A 19,739-nucleotide genomic window follows, 5' to 3' on the forward strand; every position below is an offset into this window, starting at 1 on the left:
CTACAAGAGACCCACTTCAGACCTAGGGACACATAAAGACTGAAAGTGAGGGGATGGAAAAAGATATTCCATGCAAATGGAAAGCAGAAGAAAGCTGGAGTAGCAATTCTCATATCAGACAAAATAGACTTTAAAATAAAGACTATTACAAGAGACAAAGGAGGATACTACATAATGATCAAGGGATCAATTGAAGAAGAAGATATAACAATTGTAAATATTTATGCACCCAACATAGGAGCACATCAATACATAAGACAAATGCTAACAGCCATAAAAGGGGAAATCGACAGTAACACAATCATAGTAGGGTACTTTAACACCCCACTTTTACCAATAGACAGAGCATCCAAAATGAAAATAAATACGGAAACACAAGCTTTAAATGACACATTAGACAAAGTAGACTTATTTGATATTTATAGGACATTCCATCCAAAAACAACAGAATACACTTTATTCTCAAGTGCTCATGGAACATTCTCCAGGATAGATCATATCTTGGGTCACAAACCAAGCCTTGGTAAATTTAAGAAAATTGAAATTGTATCAAGTATCTTTTCTGACCACAACGCTATGAGACTAGATATCAGCTACAGGAAAAAAACTGTAAAAAATACAAACACATGGAGGCTAAACAATACACTACTAAATAGCCAAGAGATCACTGAAGAAATCAAAGAGGAAATCAAAAAATACCTAGAAACAAACGACAATGAAAACACGACGACCCAAAACCTATGGGATGCAGCAAAAGCAGTTCTAAGAAGGAAGTTTATAGCAATACAATCCTACCTCAAGAAACAAAATAAATCTCAAATAAACAACCTAATCTTACACCTACAGCAATTAGAGAAAGAAGAACAAAAGAACCCCAAAGTTAGCAGAAGGAAAGAAATCATAAAGATCAGATCAGAAATAAATGAAAAAGAAATGAAGGAAACGGTAGCAAAGATCAATAAGACTAAAAGCTGGTTCTTTGAGAAGATAAACAAAATAGATAAACCTTTAGCCAGACTCATCAAGAAAAAAAGGGAGAAGACTCAAATCAACAGAATTAGCAATGAAAAAGGAGAGGTAACAACTGACACTTCAGAAATACAAAGGATCATGAGAGATTACTACAAACAACTCTATGCCAATAAAATGGACAACCTGGAAGAAATGGACAAATTCTTAGAAAAACACAACCTTCCGAGACTGAACCAGGAAGAAATAGAAAATATAAACAGACCAATCACAAGCACTGAAATTGAAACTGTGATTAAAAATCTTCCAACAAACAAAAGTCCAGGACCAGATGGCTTCACAGGCGAATTCTATCAAACATTTAGGGAAGAGTTAACACCTATCCTTCTCAAACTCTTTGAAAATATAGCAGAGGGAGGAACAGTCCCAAACTCATTATACAAGGCCACCATCACCCTGATACCAAAACCAGACAAAGATGTCACAAAGAAAGAAAACTACAGGCCAATATCACCGATGAACATAGATGCAAAAATCCTCAACAAAATAGTAGCAAACAGAATCCTACAGCACATTAAAAGGATCATACACCATGATCAAGTGGGGTTTATCCCAGGAATGCAAGGATTCTTCAATATACACAAATCAATGTGATACACCATATTAACAAACTGAAGGATAAAAACCATATAATAATCTCAATAGATGCAGAAAAAGCTTTTGACAAAGTTCAACACCCATTTACGATAAAAACCCTCCAGAAAGTAAGCATAGAGGAAACTTACCTCAACATAATAAAGGCCATATATGACAAACCCACAGCCAACATCGTCCTCAATGGTGAAAAACGGAAACCATTTCTGCTAAGATCAGGAACAAGACAAGGTTACCCACTCTCACCGCTATTATTCAACATAGTTTTGGAAGCTTTAGCCACAGCAATCAGAGAAGAAAAAGAAATAAAAGGAATCCAAATTGGAAAAGAAGAAGTAAAACTGTCACTGTTTGCAGATGATATGATACTATACATAGAGAATCCTACAGATGCTACCAGAAAACTACTAGAGCTAATCAATGAATTTGGTAAAGTTGCAGGATACAAAATTAATGCACAGAAATCTCCTGCATTCCTATACACCAGTGATGAAAAATCTGAAAGAGAAATTAAGGAAACACTCCCATTTACCACTGCAACAAAAAGAATAAAATACCTAGGAATAATCCTACCTAAACAGACAAAAGACCTGTATACAGAAAACTATAAGACACTGATGGAAGAAATTAAAGATGATACCAACAGATGGAGAGATATACCATGTTCTTGGATTGGAAGAATCAACATTGTGAAAATGACTATACTACCCAAAGCAATCTACAGATTCAATGTAATCCCTATCAAACTACCAATGGCATTTTTCACAGAACTAGAACAAAAATTTCACAATTTGTATGGAAACACAAAAAACCCCAAATAGCAAGCAATTTTGAGAAAGAAAAACAGAGTTGGAGGAATCAGGCTTCCTGACTTCAGAGTATACTACAAAGCTACAGTAATCAAGACAGTATGGTACTGGAACAAAAACAGAAATACAGATCAACAGAACAGGATAGAAAGCCCAGAGATAAACCCACACACATATGGTCACCTTATCTTTGATAAAGGAGGCATAAATATACAATGGAGAAAAGATAGCCTCTTCAATAAGTGGTGCTGGGAAAACTGGACAGCTACATGTAAAAGAATGAAATTAGAACACTCCCTAACACCATACACAAAAATAAACTCAAAATGGATTAAAGACCTAAATGTAAGGCCAGACACTATCAAACTCTTAGAGGAAAACATAGGCAGAACACTCTATGACATAAATCACAGCAAGATCCTTTTTGACCTACCTTCTAGAGAAAGGAAATAAAAACAAAAATAAACAAATGGCACCTAATGAAACTTAAAACCTTTTGCACAGCAAAGGAAACCATAAACAAGATGAAAAGACAACCCTCAGAATGGGAGAAAATATTTGCCAATGAATCAACGGACAAAGGATTAATCTCCAAAATATACAAGCAGTTCAGGCAGCTCAATATCGAAAAAGCAAACAACCCGATCCAAAAATGGGCAGAAGACCTAAATAGACATTCCTCCAAAGAAGATATACAGATTGCCAACAAACACATGAAAGGATGCTCAACATCACTAATTATTAGAGAAATGCAAATCAAAACTACAATGAGGTATCACCTCACACCAGTCAGAATGGCCATCATCAAAAACTGTACAAACAATAAATGCTGGAGAGGGTGTGGAGAAAAGGGAACACTCTTGCACTGTTGGTGGGAATGTAAATTGATACAGCCACTATGGAGAACAGTATGGAGGTTCCTTAAAAAACTAAAAATAGAACTACCATACGACCCAGCAATCCCACTACTGGGCATATACCTTGAGAAAACCGTAATTCAAAAAGAGTCATGTACCACAATGTTCATTGCAGCACTATTTACAATAGCCAGGACATGGAAGCAACCTAAGTGTCCATCGACAGATGAGTGGATAAAGAAGATGTGGCACATATATACAATGGAATATTACTCAGCCATAAAAAGAAACAAAATGGAGTTATTTGTAGTGAGGTGGATGGAGTTAGAGTCTGTCATACAGAGTGAAGTAAGTAGAAAGAGAAAAACAAATACTGTATGCTAACACATATATACGGAATCTAAAAAATAAAACGGTTCTGAATAACGTAGGGGCAGGACAGGAATAAAGACGCAGACGTAGAGAATGGACTTGAGGACATGGGGAGGGGGAAGGGTACGGTGGGACGAAGTGACAGAGTGGTATGGACATATATACACTACCAAACGTAAAATAGATAGCTAGTGGGAAGCAGCCACATAGCACAGGGAGATCAGCTCGGTGCTCTGTGACCACCTAGAGGGGTGGGATAGGGAGGGGATATGGGGATATATATATACGTATAGTTGATTCACTTTGTTATACAGCAGAAACTAACACAACAGTGTAAGGCAATTATACTCCAATATAGATGTTAAAAAAAAAAAAAAAGAAAAGACAACAGGGTCCCTGGACTCAGAGACCACCAGGTCAGGAAACATCTTCAAGTCTGCCCTTCCCCCATTTTATAGGTGGAGAAGCTGAGGCCCAGAGAGGAGAGGGGTGTGTCCTAGCTGGGATTTGCAGCCAGTCCTTCTAACTTCCAGGCAAGTTTTCCTTTCTCAGCATAATGCTGTCCCATTGGTATAAACTATTATTAGTAGTAGTAGTATTACTGGTATTGTCATTTTTATTATTGTTATCACTGCTTACATGGTGACACTCCTTTTGGCCAGACACTCATTTAATCCTCCCTACAACCATCATATGCAACAGACAATCTTAACCCCATTTTACAGATGAGGCGCTCAGGAAGCTTGGAGAGGCTAAATGACTCATCCGTAGTTTCCCAGTCAGTAGGTGGCAGTGTGGGGAAGTGGTCCCAGAGTTTGGAGTCCCAGTGCCTGAGGTCAAACTCCAGTTCTCTGCTTATCAGCTGTGTGGTGTTGGGTCACTTGCCCTCTCTGAGCCTTAGCTTCCTTTCTTGTAGAACAGAGCTGCCTGTTCCTACCTGGGACGGGGCTGGGAACAGGCCTGGGAGCAACGCTAGTGCCTGGGCCCATCACTGGCTGTGTGCCCTCAGCCAGTCCTTCACACTCTGAACTTTGAGGCCTCATCCAGGGATGGGGAAAGCAACATCCACTTGGCAGGGTTGGTGAGGGGGTTCCAGTAGAGTAACCGGCAAGAGCTGGTCCCTCCTGCTCCTGGTGCCCTTTTTCCATCAGGCCCATCTCTGAGGTCCCTCTTCCTGAGGCTCCCCCAGACCCCTCCATCAGGCTCTGCCCTGCCTGCCCCAGGCGCCAGAGCCAACCCTGAGCTCACTTCTCTGCCGGAACACATGTCTGCCCAGCATGGCATCGAGTTTATTTATGAGGCTGTCTGTCTGCCCCCCGGTCCCGGAAGCCCCGGGGCAAGGCCCTGTCTGATTCATGGCCCGGTGCAGCGTCTGGCCAGCATCGGGAGCGTGTGCTGAGCAGCGCTGATGGGAGCTGGTTCTGGGGGGAGGCATTGGAGGTCTGGTTGGCACGGAGCTCAGGCCCAGGGGTAGTGGGGGCTGGCTGCTGCCAGGGCTGCTGGAGAAGGCTGGGAATCCTCACGGCTCTGCCTCCTTCGCAGGCTCGTTCACCCTTCCCTCCACGCCACCCCTCAGTCCCTGACTCATTCACTCAGTAACTTCTTCCCTCGCTCATTCATGCATCTGCCTGCGCCTTCAGGTACCCCTCACTAACGGGGAGCTCATCCATTCATTTCTCCACTCAGTCCTTAATTCATCCAACAGACAGTTCCTGAGCTCTGATATTATACCCAGTCCTGCCCTCTGCAGAAGCCCTAGACTCACACAGAGATTTGGGCCCCAGCCCAGCTCTGAAGATCTATTCAGCAGTTGGTGGGGGGGGGGGAGGGCAAGGGGGCAGGAGGCACAGACTTATAAACAAATGACTGTGGTGTGGAGTAAGAGGGGCCATGATCACGTAATATGCAACATGCCCGCAGATGCATCTGAGCTGGCTTCACAGAGGAGGTGACATCTGAACCGGGCCTTGGAGGTTAAGAAATACCGAGTAAGGGCTGGCGAGGCTGGGCTTAGAGTTTGGGGAGGGGGAGGAGGAGAGACGACAGAACAGGGGAAGAGACACTTTCTGCAGGACTTGGGGACTGCTTGGCTAGGTGACTGGTGAGGCAGAGGGAGGGACAAGAATTGTGTTCAACCCCACCCTTCATGCAGATTTACTGAATCCACAAATACATAGTCAGTGCACAGGCAGCATCCCAGGGGCTGGGGATGGAAGAACGACACAGACACCCGCCCTCAAAGGGCTTATGTTCCAGTGTGGGACAAAGCAAACCGAGCATGTAGTGCTAGATGGCGATACGATACGTGCTTTAAAGAACAGTGGAGCAGGGGATGCTTGTTAAATCGTGTGCTCAGGGCGGACCTTCCTGAGGAGGCAACACTTGCGAGAGATGCCGCGTCTGGCGAGGGTGTCCACGCAGATCGCTGTTGGGAACTTGACCTGCTTGTCGAGGAAGAGGCTGGCGTCCACTCAGCATCACGTCCCCAGCCGGCATCGGGCTGAGCAGCTGTGCAAACTATGGCAGCCACAGTGGATGCTTTCATGTGGGCATCCGTCCACCCGCTGCCCCCCTGCTGCCCTGCAGCAGGGACCCGCCTTCATCTCTGAACGTGATGTCCAGCACAGGGCCTGGTAACTGTGGCTCCCTGGGGACCAGGAAGCCACAAAGGGGTCAGACTGGGCAAGAGACTCTGGGGTAGCTGCTGCCCATGCAGGCAGGGGTCAGAGGTGGATGAGGAAGTTCAGGACATCTGGGGGGCTCTGGGTACCCATGGGGAACAGGATGTCTTCCAGCAGGTGCCCAGCCCTTCACGGAGGGGATGAGCATGGGGGAAATCCAGACCCACCCCACTCCCAGGCAGGGGCGGCAGGGGAGTGTGGAGGTTCCCTATACTAGCCTTTCTGAGAATGGAGGTTCTAGAATTGGGGCCCGCACTGAGGCTTTTTCTGATCCTGGAGCCAGAGGCTCTAGAGAGGGACAGAGTCCTGGGACGAGGTCCAGGGAAGAGAGGGTGGTGGGCAGGGGTGAGCAGGTGCTGGAAAACTGTCTCTTCTCCAGCTCTTTCATCTTTCTTCCTCCTCTCCCCAAGCTTTGAGCCCAGAGCCCAGCCTCTCTGGCCTTTACTGGTGGGTATGGGGTCAGCCCTGGGGTTTCTCCTGGCTGGGGCAGAGGCTCCTTCCATTCACCCTGGGGCTCCTGGCTTCATCAGCCTGGGGGAATGCCAGAGACAGGCGCGTTGGGCTTGAACGCTGCATTAGGACTAACCTTAGAAGAGGACCCTTAGGGAATGACGGGGACACTGAGGCAGATCAGGGTGCTCTAGGGGCACTGGGGTCTGGGCTGTGGCCTCTGGTCCCCAGAGCCTGGAGACCTCTCCAGAGATGCTGAAGGTCCTCAGCTCCGTCCAAGGAGGATGCGGCATCCTTCCTGCAGGAGAAGCGTGAGCCCATTCAAATATTACAGTAATACCAACCTAGAAAGGGAGATCCATTTCCCCCAAGTTCTCTTCACCAGAGGTGACTACTGCTAACAGTTTAGAAGTTCTTCCCCCAGATTTTTGTCCAAATGTTAGGGTAACATGGATAATTTCTTTGAAATATAGTAATGTGTATTTTTTCTCATGTTTCCTTGTGCCAGAGGCATCCATTTGCCTCAGGGAGGATTCAAATTGTTAGAGCAGTAATATAAGAGGAATAAAGAACAATGCTTAGTTAGCTTTTGACTCCCAAAAGAAGATCTCAAAGTCCATAATAAGACAATAGTCTTAAAAACTGGCCTGGGTAAGTGACATATTGGTTAAGATGCTTTGGGCTGCAGGTAATAGTAAGTCTAACATACACTGGCTTCAACAATGAGATGTGCTGGCTCAGGTAACTAGATTCCAGAGATAGGGTGGGCTTCAGGACTGGCTTAATCCAGCAACTCTGGCCCATCTTTCTGCAGTCCCTTGACTATGCCCTCCTCTGTCTGATGGCTTCATCCATGGGTTAGCTTCCCTCAGAGTTGTCAGATGTCTGGGCCACACATTTACCACCAGGACACAAGGGAAAGGAGAGCACATCCCTTCTGGTGATTCCTTCTTAAGAGCAAGGGAACACCTTTTACAGAAGCTCCCAGCACTTTCATCTTGGCTAAGGTCACATGCCTGTTCCTGTGGCCAGAAGTGCGCCCTGCACTGGCATTTAGGCCTGAGTTTCTGGACCAAGTGGGATGGAATTCCATGACACCAGTTAGAACTGCCCCTGGAACTGAGGTTGGGGTCAGCTTCCCCAGAAGCATGAGGATGATGTGAGGGTAAGACAGACTCCAGAAATGAAAACCACGGTGTTTTTAAGAGGAGGAGCAGGGAAACAGAAGATAGGTAGAGAATCAGCACCACCTACTATAAGAGAGAGAAAGCAGAGCTCTCTGCTCCCAGAACTTTGTCAAGAGCAAACTTAGAGGACTGAATGTGGAGTTTTATACTCTAAGGCACAGGTAGAAAGAGTTTAGGGTACAACGCAGGGGAAACGCCTGTTCACCTTGGGAGGATGTGGGCAGTGCTTCCATTTCTCAGAGGAGCCACTAGAGAGTTGGAAAAACAGATTTGGAGGAGGAAAGAGTGACACGAAGAGGCTGCCTGAGGGATCCTGTGCCCCACCCTTCCCTCTGAGCCCAGCCTGGGAGAGGTTGTGGAAAAGATAGAACCCCAGAGGGGGACTTCTGCCCACTTCTAGAACTCTAGAACTCTGTAGATGCTATCTGGAGGGATGTTTGGTCCACGCCCACAGTAGAATAGAAAGGACAGCAGGAAATGTGTATTGGTTACTTTGGGCTTCCATAACAAGTGGTTTAAAACAACGGAAATTTATTCTTTCACAGTTTGGGAGGCCAAAAGTCTGAAATCACGGTATTGGCAGGGCTGTGCTCCCTCTGAAGGCTCTAGGGGGCAGTCTGTCCCTTGCCTCTTCTGGCTTCTGGTGGTTGTTGGCATTTCTTGTGACCCCATCACTCCACCAGTCTTTGCCTCTGTCTTCACATGTCCTTCTCCTCCGTTTCTGAATCATCTCTTCTGCGTCAGACCTCCCTCTGACTTTCTCTTTAAAGGGCACTTGTCATTGGGTTTAGGGTCCACCTGGATAATTCGGGATGATCTCATCTTGAGACCCTCAACTTAATTATATCTGCAAAGCCTCTTTTGCCAAATCACATTTGCAAGTTCTGGGGGTTAGGATGTGGACATGTCTTTTGTGGGGGTCAGCATTCAACCCATTGCTAAGAGTTCAGGCAGAGAGAAGACCAGGGATAGTGTCCCTAGTCACGCTTGTCTTCTGTGTGATGTGGAAGGGATACCTCAATTTCCCAGTACCCCAACAATGGGAGGACACAGAAGCCCACAGAAGGTCACTCAGGGTTCTGGTGGGTCACTTGCCAGTCAGGACCCTGGACAGGGTCACAATGTCCCGGAAGTCCCAGCCAGACTGCAGGGATTCTGATCAGCCCCCCTCTTCTGGAGTTTCCACAGTCTTTGCCAAGTCAAAACCGGCCCTGGGCTCCCCCTGCTGCACAGGTAATGGCAGCTGGGATGGAAACCGAGGCTCACAACCAACAGGAGGAGACATTCTGACAAGAGAAACATGAGGCGAAGGAGGGGCCCTTCCCTGATGCCTTGAGGACGCCCAAGCTTCTAGTTCTTAGACCCCCATCTTGGGAGGGGGACCCCTTGTGAAGGTGAAATAGCTCTGATAGGGAACTGAAGTTTGCACGGACTGAATCCTCCAAAGAAACTGAGTTACCTTTAATTGCAAATAGCTTATTTTTTCCTTCCCTTCCCACCCCCCATCTAATTGTATAAATGACAAGCCTCCTGCAAGAGATAGGAGTGCCAGGTATTTTTTTATTAATGGGCGTATGCTATACATATTACTCTGCAAATCGCTTTTTAAAAAAACCACTTTATTGAGGTGCGATTGTGCAAAGTGCATTTAACGCTTCATACATTAGACATATTTTTATGATGGTATATTTTAGATCTACCTTACTTCTTTTTAAATCCATGCATTATAATTTATTTAACTAAACCCCTATGGTTAAATAAATTTGGGTGGATTATTGAGCCTCATTGAATTAACAAACAAATCAAGTCCAGCAATGTGCAATATTGCCCATTCAAGCTGGAGTTGCAAAAATGCAATATTTTCTTTCCTTTCTCCTAAATCTATATAGCTCTGACCCCCACATTTCAGCAAATGAAAAAGTAATTAATTCTGACTGTTGGTCAGCAAGATGCACCTTCCAGAACACTCTGGGAAGTCAGGTGGAGGGCAGCTTGCCAGGACTTGGCCCTTCCAGTGGGAGTAGCATTCTGAACTCTTGAACGTAAATTGCTGGCAGTGTTTACTCCATTATGAGTTAGTCAATTGTCACTTGGGAAAGAAGGGCAGCAGGACAGGGATCTTTGCCTCATTGCAACATTCCAATTGCAAAGGCCCTTTAAAGAAACTCCCTGCACATCTCTGTATATCTCTGAGGTATGAAGGTGCAGAAAGGGCTTGGTTGTGTTCTCACCTAGTATTTTAAACAGAACATTTTAGACTGCAAGCAGCAGAAACCCTGATGGAACATAAGCACAGCAGGAAATGTGTTGGCTCATGCAAATGAGGAGTCTAGGAACTTCAGACATGCTGCATCCAGGTGTTTAACTGACACCATGAAGACTGTCTCTCTCTCCATCTCCCAGCTAGGCCTGCCTTTTTTTTTTTTTTTTTCGGCTGGGCAGATTTTCTCCATGGTGCATGTTGTCCACCAGCTGCTAGAATCTCTTCTTTACAGCTCATGATCTCAGATGATGAGAGAGTTTCCAGAAAGCGCTAACAAAAGTCTCAAGGAAGACTCCTATTGGCCTGGCTTGGGTCATGTGTTTATCCAATCATGGTGTCTGGGGGCGGGGACTCTGGCTGGCCAGGCATGTTTCATAAGTCCCCCTGCCTGGGTGTGGGGAGGCTGCCCAACCTGAGTCACACAGACAGAGCAGGATTAGTGGGGGAGACGCAACTTGCCAAAGAAAGGCTGGACTGACAAACAGATGTTCATGGGGCCTGGTCCCTGTCAGGGTTACACCTTTGTAGAGAAGATGCTTGTTATTTGGATACAGAATTGGATATGGCTGAACTCCAAACTGATAGCTTTGCAGAGCGAAGCAGACTTTGACTGCAGAGCAGTCAAACCCTGCCCAGACCTGTCTTAGATTCCCACTTCCCAGTCCCCCTCAGGCCAAAACAGTGGTTGGAGGGTGCTCATCCAAGGCCACACCCCTGGGCCCAGCCTCTCCCTGACCCTCTGCCTTATTTATGGAGGCTCCACAGACAGTGCAAACACACACAGCTTTTCTGACCCGTGAGAAGACCTTAGAAGAGCAGCACAGTCTGAATTCAGGTAGCATAAGGTTAGGTACTAAGTGGGTCCTTCTCAATGTTTCAGGACCCTGTACCTGTACCTTAGCTCAAGGTCCTTTGTTAAGGTCAATCTTGGGGTCAGCCCTTGACACTCCTGATTCCCATGCTGTGGCCTAGGTCTCTGCTGGCCCCTTCGTCTTTGCTCTGGCCCTGGCTTGCAGCCTCTCTGCTGGGAGTTACATCTGTGTCTCTGGCTATGGGAGGCATCCTGGGGTTTGGGGGTGCTTGTGGTGCATCGTCAGAGGACTGGGGGGGGCCCTGGAAAACAGCATTTTGAGATGGTCTTAGGGACACAGCCTAGCTTGGGTGTCTGAGCAGATACACATATGGATGGCGCATCTTCTCATTCGACCTTCATGGTAGAGTCTCTGCTGACCCCGCCTCAGTCTCATCCCCCTCCCCTTCCCTATATAGTCCGAGCTGGACACTACGGTCCCTCTCTCTAGGCCTTTGTCTACGCTGTCCCCTCTGCTGGAATGCCCTCTCCTCCCTGGTCACTCAATACACATCCTTCAAAATCCAGCTTCAAGAGAGTAACCACTTCACACAAGTGAGAATTCGACCGTGACTAGCATGCGTAGATGTGCTGTAGCGTGTGCGCCCACAGCTCTGAGCCTCGGGGCTTCTGTGAGCCTGGGAGATGCCAGGGAGCTGACCCCCTCTCATGCCTTGAAATAGCCCTCAACCAATGACTGACAGGCGTCGGTGTATAAAAACCCAGCTCCCTGGTCCCCTGAGTGGGATAACTCTCGGGGGTGTGGTTTATGCGATTTCCCAGAGTCTCCCTGTGGCATTAACCTCCAGATGCCCGAGGTGGTAATCTGCTTGTGGATACACACTTCAGGAGCCTCCTCCCTGCCCCTCTGTCGCTTCTTCACTCCCTGACGAGTTTTTCTAGGATCGCCTGCTGAGATGGACTGAATTGTGTCCCCCTAACCTCCCATGTGACTGTATTTGGAGATCAGGCCTTCAGGGAGAGAATTAAGGTTAAATGAGGTCATAAGCTTGAGACCCTAATGTGATAGAATTGGTGTCCTTATAGGAAGAGGAAGAAACACCAGAGATCTCTCCCCCTCTCCACACATGTGCAGAGAAGAGGCCATGTGAGGATGAGGTGAGAAGGTAACCATCTGCAAGGCAGGAAGAGAGACCTTGCCAGAAACAAACCCTGATGGCACCTTGATCTTGGACTTCCAGACTCCAGAACTGTGAGAGAATAAATATCTGTTGTTTTGACACCCAGTCTATGGTATTTTGTTACGGCAGCCCTAGGAGGTGAACAACCTGCCAATGAAACTACTTGCTCTCAAATCCTTGTCTCAGGGTCAGCTCCTAGGGAATCCAAACTAAGACAGATGCTCAGCTTCACTAGGCAGCAGGGAAATGCAAATTATTTCACACCCGCTGCAATGGCTAAAAGACAAAGCGTAACCATGCTGGTGCTAGTGATGATGTGAAGCTCTCATATACAGCTGATGGAAGTGTGCAATCGTAAACCATTTTGGAAAACTGTCAGGGTCTAACAAAGCTGAAGATGTGTATATCCTATGACCTAGCAGTCCCACCCCTAGGTATACCCCCAGTAGAAATACATACATACGTCCATCAAAACTCAGGTGCAAAAAAAATGTTCAAAGCAGCACTATTTGTAATAGCTCCCAGACTGGAAACAGCTCAACTTCCATCAACAGTGGAATGGATGAACACATTGTGGGCCATTCAGGTAGTAGAATACTACACAGCAATGAAAAAGAAGAAATCCTGTTACATGTCACAGCATGGATGAATGTCAAAACAAAATGTTGCACAAAAGAGGCCAGACACAGAAGAGAGCATACCATAAGATTCCAACATAAAGTTCAAGAGCATAATATTTGTACAGAAAAGTGTACAGATCATAGACACCCAACTTGAAGAATTTTCACAAACTGAGATCACCCATGCAGACTGTAGCTTGATCAAGAAATGGAACATAACTGCTACCCCAGAAGCCCCCTTTCTGTCCCCTTTTGGTCACTGCCTGCCCCCATCCCCCCAAGGGAAACCACCTTGCTGACTTCTAACACCACTAAAACTGTAGGTTTATATCTATGGAATCTTATGGGATGGAGTCTTTTTCTTTTTCTTTTTTTTTTAAACTAATTTATTTTTGGCTGCGTTGGGTCTTCGTTGCTGCGCGGGAGCTTTCTCTAGTTGTGGTGAGCGGGGGCTACTCTTCAATGCGGTGTGCAGGCTTCTCATTGCAGTGGTTTCTCTTGTTGCAGAGCACGGGCTCTAGGGCACGTGGGCTTCAGTAGTTGTGTCACATGGGCTCAGTAGTTGTGGCTTGCAGGCTGTAGAGCGCAGGCTCAGTAGTTGGGGAACATGGGCTTAGTTGCTCTGCAGCATGTGAGATGTTCCCGGATCTGGTCTCGAACCCATGTCTCCTGCATTGGCAGGCAGATTCTTAACCACTGTGCCACAAGGGAAGCCTGGGATGGGGTCTTGTTTTATACACTTTGTTTGTGAGATCATCCATATTATTTTGTTAGCTGTAGTTCAATTTACTTATTCATTCTACTGTTGCTGGCCTTTTGCATAGTTTCTAGTTTGAGACTATTATAAATAGTGCTGCTATGAACCTTCTAGTATACAGCTTTTTAAAAAATTTTTATTTTATATTGGAGTAAGTTAATTAACCATGCTGTGTTAGTTTGAGGTGTACAGCAAAGTGATTCAGTTATACATATTCATGTATCTATTCTTTCTCAAATTCTTTTCCCATTTGGGTTATTACAGAGTACTGAGCAGAGTTCCCTGTGCTATACAGTAGGTCCTTGTTGGTTATCTATTTTAAATATAGCAGTGTGTACATGTCAATCACAAACTCCCAATTTATCCTTCCCCCCCTGAACTTTCCCCTTTGGTAACCATAAGTTTGTTCTCTAAGTCAGCAGTCCCCAACCTTTTTGGCACAAGGGACCAGTTTCGTGGAAGACAATTTTTCCACAAATCAGGGGGAGGGGATGGTTTTGGGATGTTTCAGTGTATTACATTTATTGTGCACTTTATTTCTAGTGTTATTACATTGTAATATATAATGAAATAATTATACAAGCCACCATAATGCAGAAACAGTGGGAGCCCTGAACGTGTTTTCCTGCAACTAGATGGTCCCATCTGGGGGTGACGGGAGACAGTGACACCTGAAGTGCGTTGCTTATGTCCATCTACTCCGTAATCTCGTTTTGGTTGCTGTCACCGCAGAAAACCCAGCTTCACAAAGACAAGATGTTGGAAGTGGAAGCAGGCTTTTCAGTGCTTTTGTGGCAATCTCAGGATATTCCACCTTGACTATCATCCAGAACGTATGGAGATTTGAAGTTGTCTCAAACATGCTTTTAAGGCCACAGCCATTTACGATCTCAAGCAGTTGATCCTCTTCTAGCACAGACAAAGTGGATTCACCTGGCTTATTCACAAATGGGTCACAGATCCATTCCTTCCCAGTTCGGGGGTCTTTTGTGGTTGGGAAGTAATGCTCAAAGTCTTCTGAAAGCTGAGATATGTGATCATGCACCAGCTGGGAGAAAGAAGTCCCTGACTCAGTCTCTTTCAAAATCTCTGTTAATGTTTGAAACATGTCAAAAATCCCAATGTTCACTCGTCACCCCCATAATTCCAGTTTGGCTCTGAATGTAGCCACTTTATGACAACACAGTTGTCATTGTCCCCTGAAATGACAGATTGAGTTTGTTGAGCAGGTTGAATATGTCACACAAGTAAGCAAGTTTTGTGACCCATTGTGTGTCACTGAAATGTGCAGCCATTGGTGACTGTTTTTCTAAAAGAAATCTCTGGAGCGGCTCTCATAGCTCAAAAACTCTGGCCAGTGATCTACCTTTAGAAAGCCATCTCACTTCTGTGTATAAGAGAAGACGTGTGTGCTCTGCGTCCATCTCCTCACAGAGCTGCACGAACAGACGTGAGTTAAGGGCATGTACTTTAATGTGGTTGATAATTTTAATCACATCCTGCAAAACATTGTTAAGTTCAGGTGACATTTTTCAGCTAGCCAGCAGTTCTCTATGGATGACACAGTGCGTAGACTCACTTTCAGAAGCGACCTCTTTGACCCGAGTAGTGAAACCAGAAAGCCATCCAGCCGTGGCAGCCGCTCTGTCCATGCGTATACCGACACAAAATGACCAATTCAGTTTTCCTGATATGTAATCGTTCAAAGACTTGAATAGTTCCACAGCTGTGGTGCTGGTTGGCAACAAAATTGCACATAACATATCCTCCTGCACATCTCCTGAAAAATATATCGCACAAAAACAAGCATTGTTGCCTTGTTGTCAACGTTGGTAGACTCATCAACCTGGATTGCGTACCATGGTGACTCATTAATCCTCTCTAACAATTGTGCCTCAGTATCCTCTGCTATTTCATCAATTCGTCTAGTTATGGTGCTAGCCGAAAGAGGAACACGTGCCACCGTTTGAACTGCAGCCTCTCCTAAAAGTTCATGACAAATGTCCTCAGCAGCAAGCAGGATCAACTCTTCACCGGTAGTAAAGGACTTCTTAGCTTTAGCAATGTGGTTAGCCACTAAGAATGATGCTCTCAGTACAGATACATTTGATGACGTGGTGGCCTTGAATAATTGCTTCTGTTCTTCGTGTTCATGTTTTTTTTCCTTTGAAAAACTCCAAAGGCTTGTCTTTCAATGCAGGTGCTTGGTCTCCATGTGGCGAAGCAGTTTTGAAGGTTTCATGGCTTCGTTGGATAGCCGGTGGCCACATATTATACAAAGCGGGCTTGGAGAATGTGAATCACCTGTTGCAATGAACCCGTAATTTAAGTAGGACTCTTGGTATTTTCTTTTAAATGTAGCTTTCTTTTTGTTGGCAGTCTTAGAGTCTTCTGCTGTCTCATCACTGGGTCTTTCCTCCTTTTCAAAGAAGCTCTCCAGTGACGTTTGTTTTTTTACGCATCCCGGCTAGGGTTAGCTTGTGGGCTTACCAAAACTGTGACTGATGCAAGTGCGCAATGCAGGAAAGAGGCGCGGATGCAAGTAAATAAAATAATGGGCGGGCCACGCACAGACTAAAATGTGTCAGATTCTGACTTAAAGCCTGCCACCAGATGCAGCTGTACAATTGAAGTACATCAACTCACTTGCCACTATAACGCCTGCCACCAGATGCAGCTTAATTGTCGCTTGCCACTCACTGATAGGGTTTTGATATGAGTCTGCAAGCAATTGATTTATTATGGTCTCCGTGCAGTCAAACCTCTCTGCTAATGATAATCTATATTTGCAGTCGTTCCCCACCACTAGCATCACTGCCTCAGCTCCACCTCAGATCATCAGGCATTAGATTCTCATAAGGAGCGTGCACCCTAGAGCCCTCACATGCACAGTTCACAGTAAGGTTCACGCTCCTATGAGAATCTAATGCCGCCGCTGATATGCCAGGAGGCAGAACTCAGGCAGTAATGTGAGCGATGGGGAGTGGCTGTAAATACAGATGAAGCTTCGCTTGCTCACCTGCCACTCACCTCCTGCTGTGAGGCCTGGTTCCTAACAGGCCACGGACTGGTACCGGTCCATGGCCCGGGGGTTGGGGACCCCTGCTCTAAGTCTGTGAGTCTGTTTCTGTTTTGTAAATAAGTTCATCTGTATCATTTTTTTAGATTCCGCATATAAGTGATATCATATATTTGTCTTTCTCTTTGTGACTTACTTCATTTAGTATGAGACTATTATAAATAGTGCTGCTATGAACATTTAAAAAATTATTATTTTATTCATTTTTGCCTGCGTTGGGTCTTCGTTGCTGCACCCGGGCTTTCCCTAGTTGCGGCGTGCGAATTTCTCATTGTGGTGGCTTCTCTTGTTGCAGAGCATCGGCTTTAGGCGCGAGGGCTTCAGTAGTTGTGGCTCGTGGGCTCTAGAGCGCAGGCTCAGTAGTTGTGGTGCAGGGGCTTAGTTGCTCTGCGGCATGTGGGATCTTCCCGGACCAGGGATCGAACCCGTGTCCCCTGCATTGGCAGGCAGATTCTTAACCACTGCACCACCAGGGCAGTCTGAACACTTTTTTTTTTTTCCCACTGTCTCTTTCATCAGGTCTTTATTCAAAATTAGCTGTCCAAAATGATTTGACCTTTACGAAATAAACAAATTTAAGTTTATGCAGCAGCCCTCTTTTCTTCTGTGGTGGGGTTTCTTTTCTGCGGGCTTCTTTTCAGCTGTTGGTTCCTTGGTCGCTGCCACCTTTTTTCCCACCAAACGCTTCTGCTTCTTAATGCCAACAGCCTTCTTTCCTTTCTTTCCCACCACAGGCTTCTTGCCTGGAACATCCATCTCATCTGATTTGTCTTCTAGTGCCACTGCTGCCCTATCCATCTGGATTTTGTGGTTCTTGGCCTGGAGAAGAATGGTGTTCCGGCGCATGGTCTTTGCATATGGGTTTAGCTTCAACATGATTCTCAGGTTTTTCAGTGGATTCTTCCTCAGGACTCTGAGATGAATCTTCTTGCATGGTGCTCGGAGGGCTCTTTGGATCTCTGGGCTTTTCAGGATTCTGCTAAGGTCTGTACTGAGCATCTTGTGCATGGGGAGGTTGTATCAATAGTTAGTCTTGAGGGAGGCAGCTTTACGCCAAGTGCCATACAGCTCATCTAACTTGCGGAAAGCACTTTCAGTCCAAATGCAGGAACGTCCCACATGCCCACCAGGAGCAAGTTTCAAAACGTTCAGTTTGCTTATATTAAGTAGAGTAATTCCAGGGATGTTTCTGAAGGCCTTGATGATACCTCTGTCCTCATTACAGATGATGCAGTGTCTCCTGCTCTGGATACGGCGACGGTTTCTCATTTTGCCTTTGCCGGCTCTCATTCGCTGAGAGGCGTAGACCTTTTCCACATCATTCCAGGCCTTAAGTTTCTTCAGAAGCAAAACAGCCTCCTTGGTCTTCTCGTAGCCTTCAACTTTACCTTCAGCTACCAAAGGAAGTTCAGGAACTTCCTCTATATGATGACTTTTAGACATGACCAGCGCTGGTAAGGCTGAGATAGCCAGTGCAGAGCGGATGGCATATCGCTTCTGCATTGTATTCACTCTGTGGTGCCAACGTCGCCAGGTCTTGGTTGGTGCAAACATGCAGCCCCCAAGACACATGTTTCCAAAACCATCCTGGCCAGAACGGTGAGTCCCGCCACCTCGAACCCTGGGAATTTGAGCCACAGCTCTGCCAGTACCCCAAGACTCGGCACTGGTTTGATGACCTGCTAATTCACTGATAGCATAGAGTTGTCTGTTGCTTTTGCACAAGTTGGCGTGAACAAAGTTTACAATATCTGGTCGAATGGGAGTCTTGAACACAGCAGGCAAAGTGACATTTTTGTCAGATGGCTCCCCCTTTTCGGAGTACACTGATATCAGTGGACGAGCACACGCCATGGCAGGGAGAGGAGAAGACCACGCGCCTCTCAACCCGGTGGCTCCCATAGGAAAAGCTAAACATTCTAGTAAACATTTTTTGTTGAACATATCTAGGCATTTCTTTGGGGTATATACCCAGAAGTGGAATTGCCAATCCATTGCTTGCTTTAATTTCATTTTTCATCTTCTGCTGTCCTGATCCTTACTGAGGATAACCAAGGAGGCCTCTGGTTTCCTTTTCTGGATGAAGTCAGGGGCCTCGGTTTCCCTCTGTGGCTGGGCCATGCCTGCCTCGCCCAGGTGCTGTGAGGCTTTAAGAGCTTCTCAGGAGAGTAGGATAAGGTCATGGACCCTTGACCTCCTGACCCAGCCCCCAGCATTCCTGAGGCCAAAGGTATTTATCCCAGAGGAATGCCGATACTGAAGACCCAGCCCTGGCTGCCTCATGGGCCAGGTGCAGGAACCGGGCAGTGGGTGAGCCTCGGGTCAGGGCTGGGCCAAGCAGGGGAAGGCTGGAATGGACAGGGCACAGCCCAGGCCACAGGGGTCCCTGGGCAAGGGGCAGGCAGGTCCTGGACCACTGTGGACCCACGTGAGCAGGGGCTGGCCTCCTTAGCACCTGCTTGCTCTTCTCTGGGTCTCTACTGCATCAACTGGGGATCAGAGTTACTTCCTCACCAGACTGAGGACTAAAGGAGACTGAAGATGCTTACCTGGGTCAGTGGGCGTTGTCAACCCATTTCACAGCCAACGAAGCTGAAGCTCAGAGAGGTTGAGGGGCTTTTCTGAGTCACCAAGGATTTGAGCCCAAGTCTGTCTGGCACTAAAGCCTGTGCTCTTTCCACTGCCTGTCTGGGGGTTGACATGGTGTGGTTTGAGGGGTGTAAGGAAGGCCGATCCCCAAAGTCAAGCTATGTCTTCTCCAATGCTTGAATTTCCACCATTAGAATTTGACTCCTCTACATTAAGTAGTACCCTCTTCTGAAAGGTTTAGGGGTGTAAGATATGCCACATCTAATGTTTTGTGTGCAAAAGATTTCCTGGCAGAATCAGAGAACAGGATCCCTCTGAGGTGTGCTGGGACCCCTTCATTCACTTCCTCAGCCCCACCAGGGCCCTGTGCCATTTCATGAATGGGAAACTGAGGCCCAGAGAGGCACTGAGTTGCTCAGATCCCCGTCTAGGACTTTCCCCAGGCAGCCTCCCTGCTCTG

The 19,739-nt window shown here is 46.4% G+C and overlaps 1 pseudogene; it reads right to left on the reverse strand.

Moving 5' to 3' along the window:
- Positions 1-17,271: 17,271 nt before the first annotated feature.
- Positions 17,272-18,544, reverse strand: LOC118905472 (annotated as a pseudogene).
- Positions 18,545-19,739: the final 1,195 nt, after the last annotated feature.

The sequence above is a fragment of the Balaenoptera musculus genome, chromosome 1, assembly GCF_009873245.2.
Source record: "Balaenoptera musculus isolate JJ_BM4_2016_0621 chromosome 1, mBalMus1.pri.v3, whole genome shotgun sequence".
Taxonomy (NCBI): Eukaryota; Metazoa; Chordata; class Mammalia; order Artiodactyla; family Balaenopteridae; genus Balaenoptera; species Balaenoptera musculus.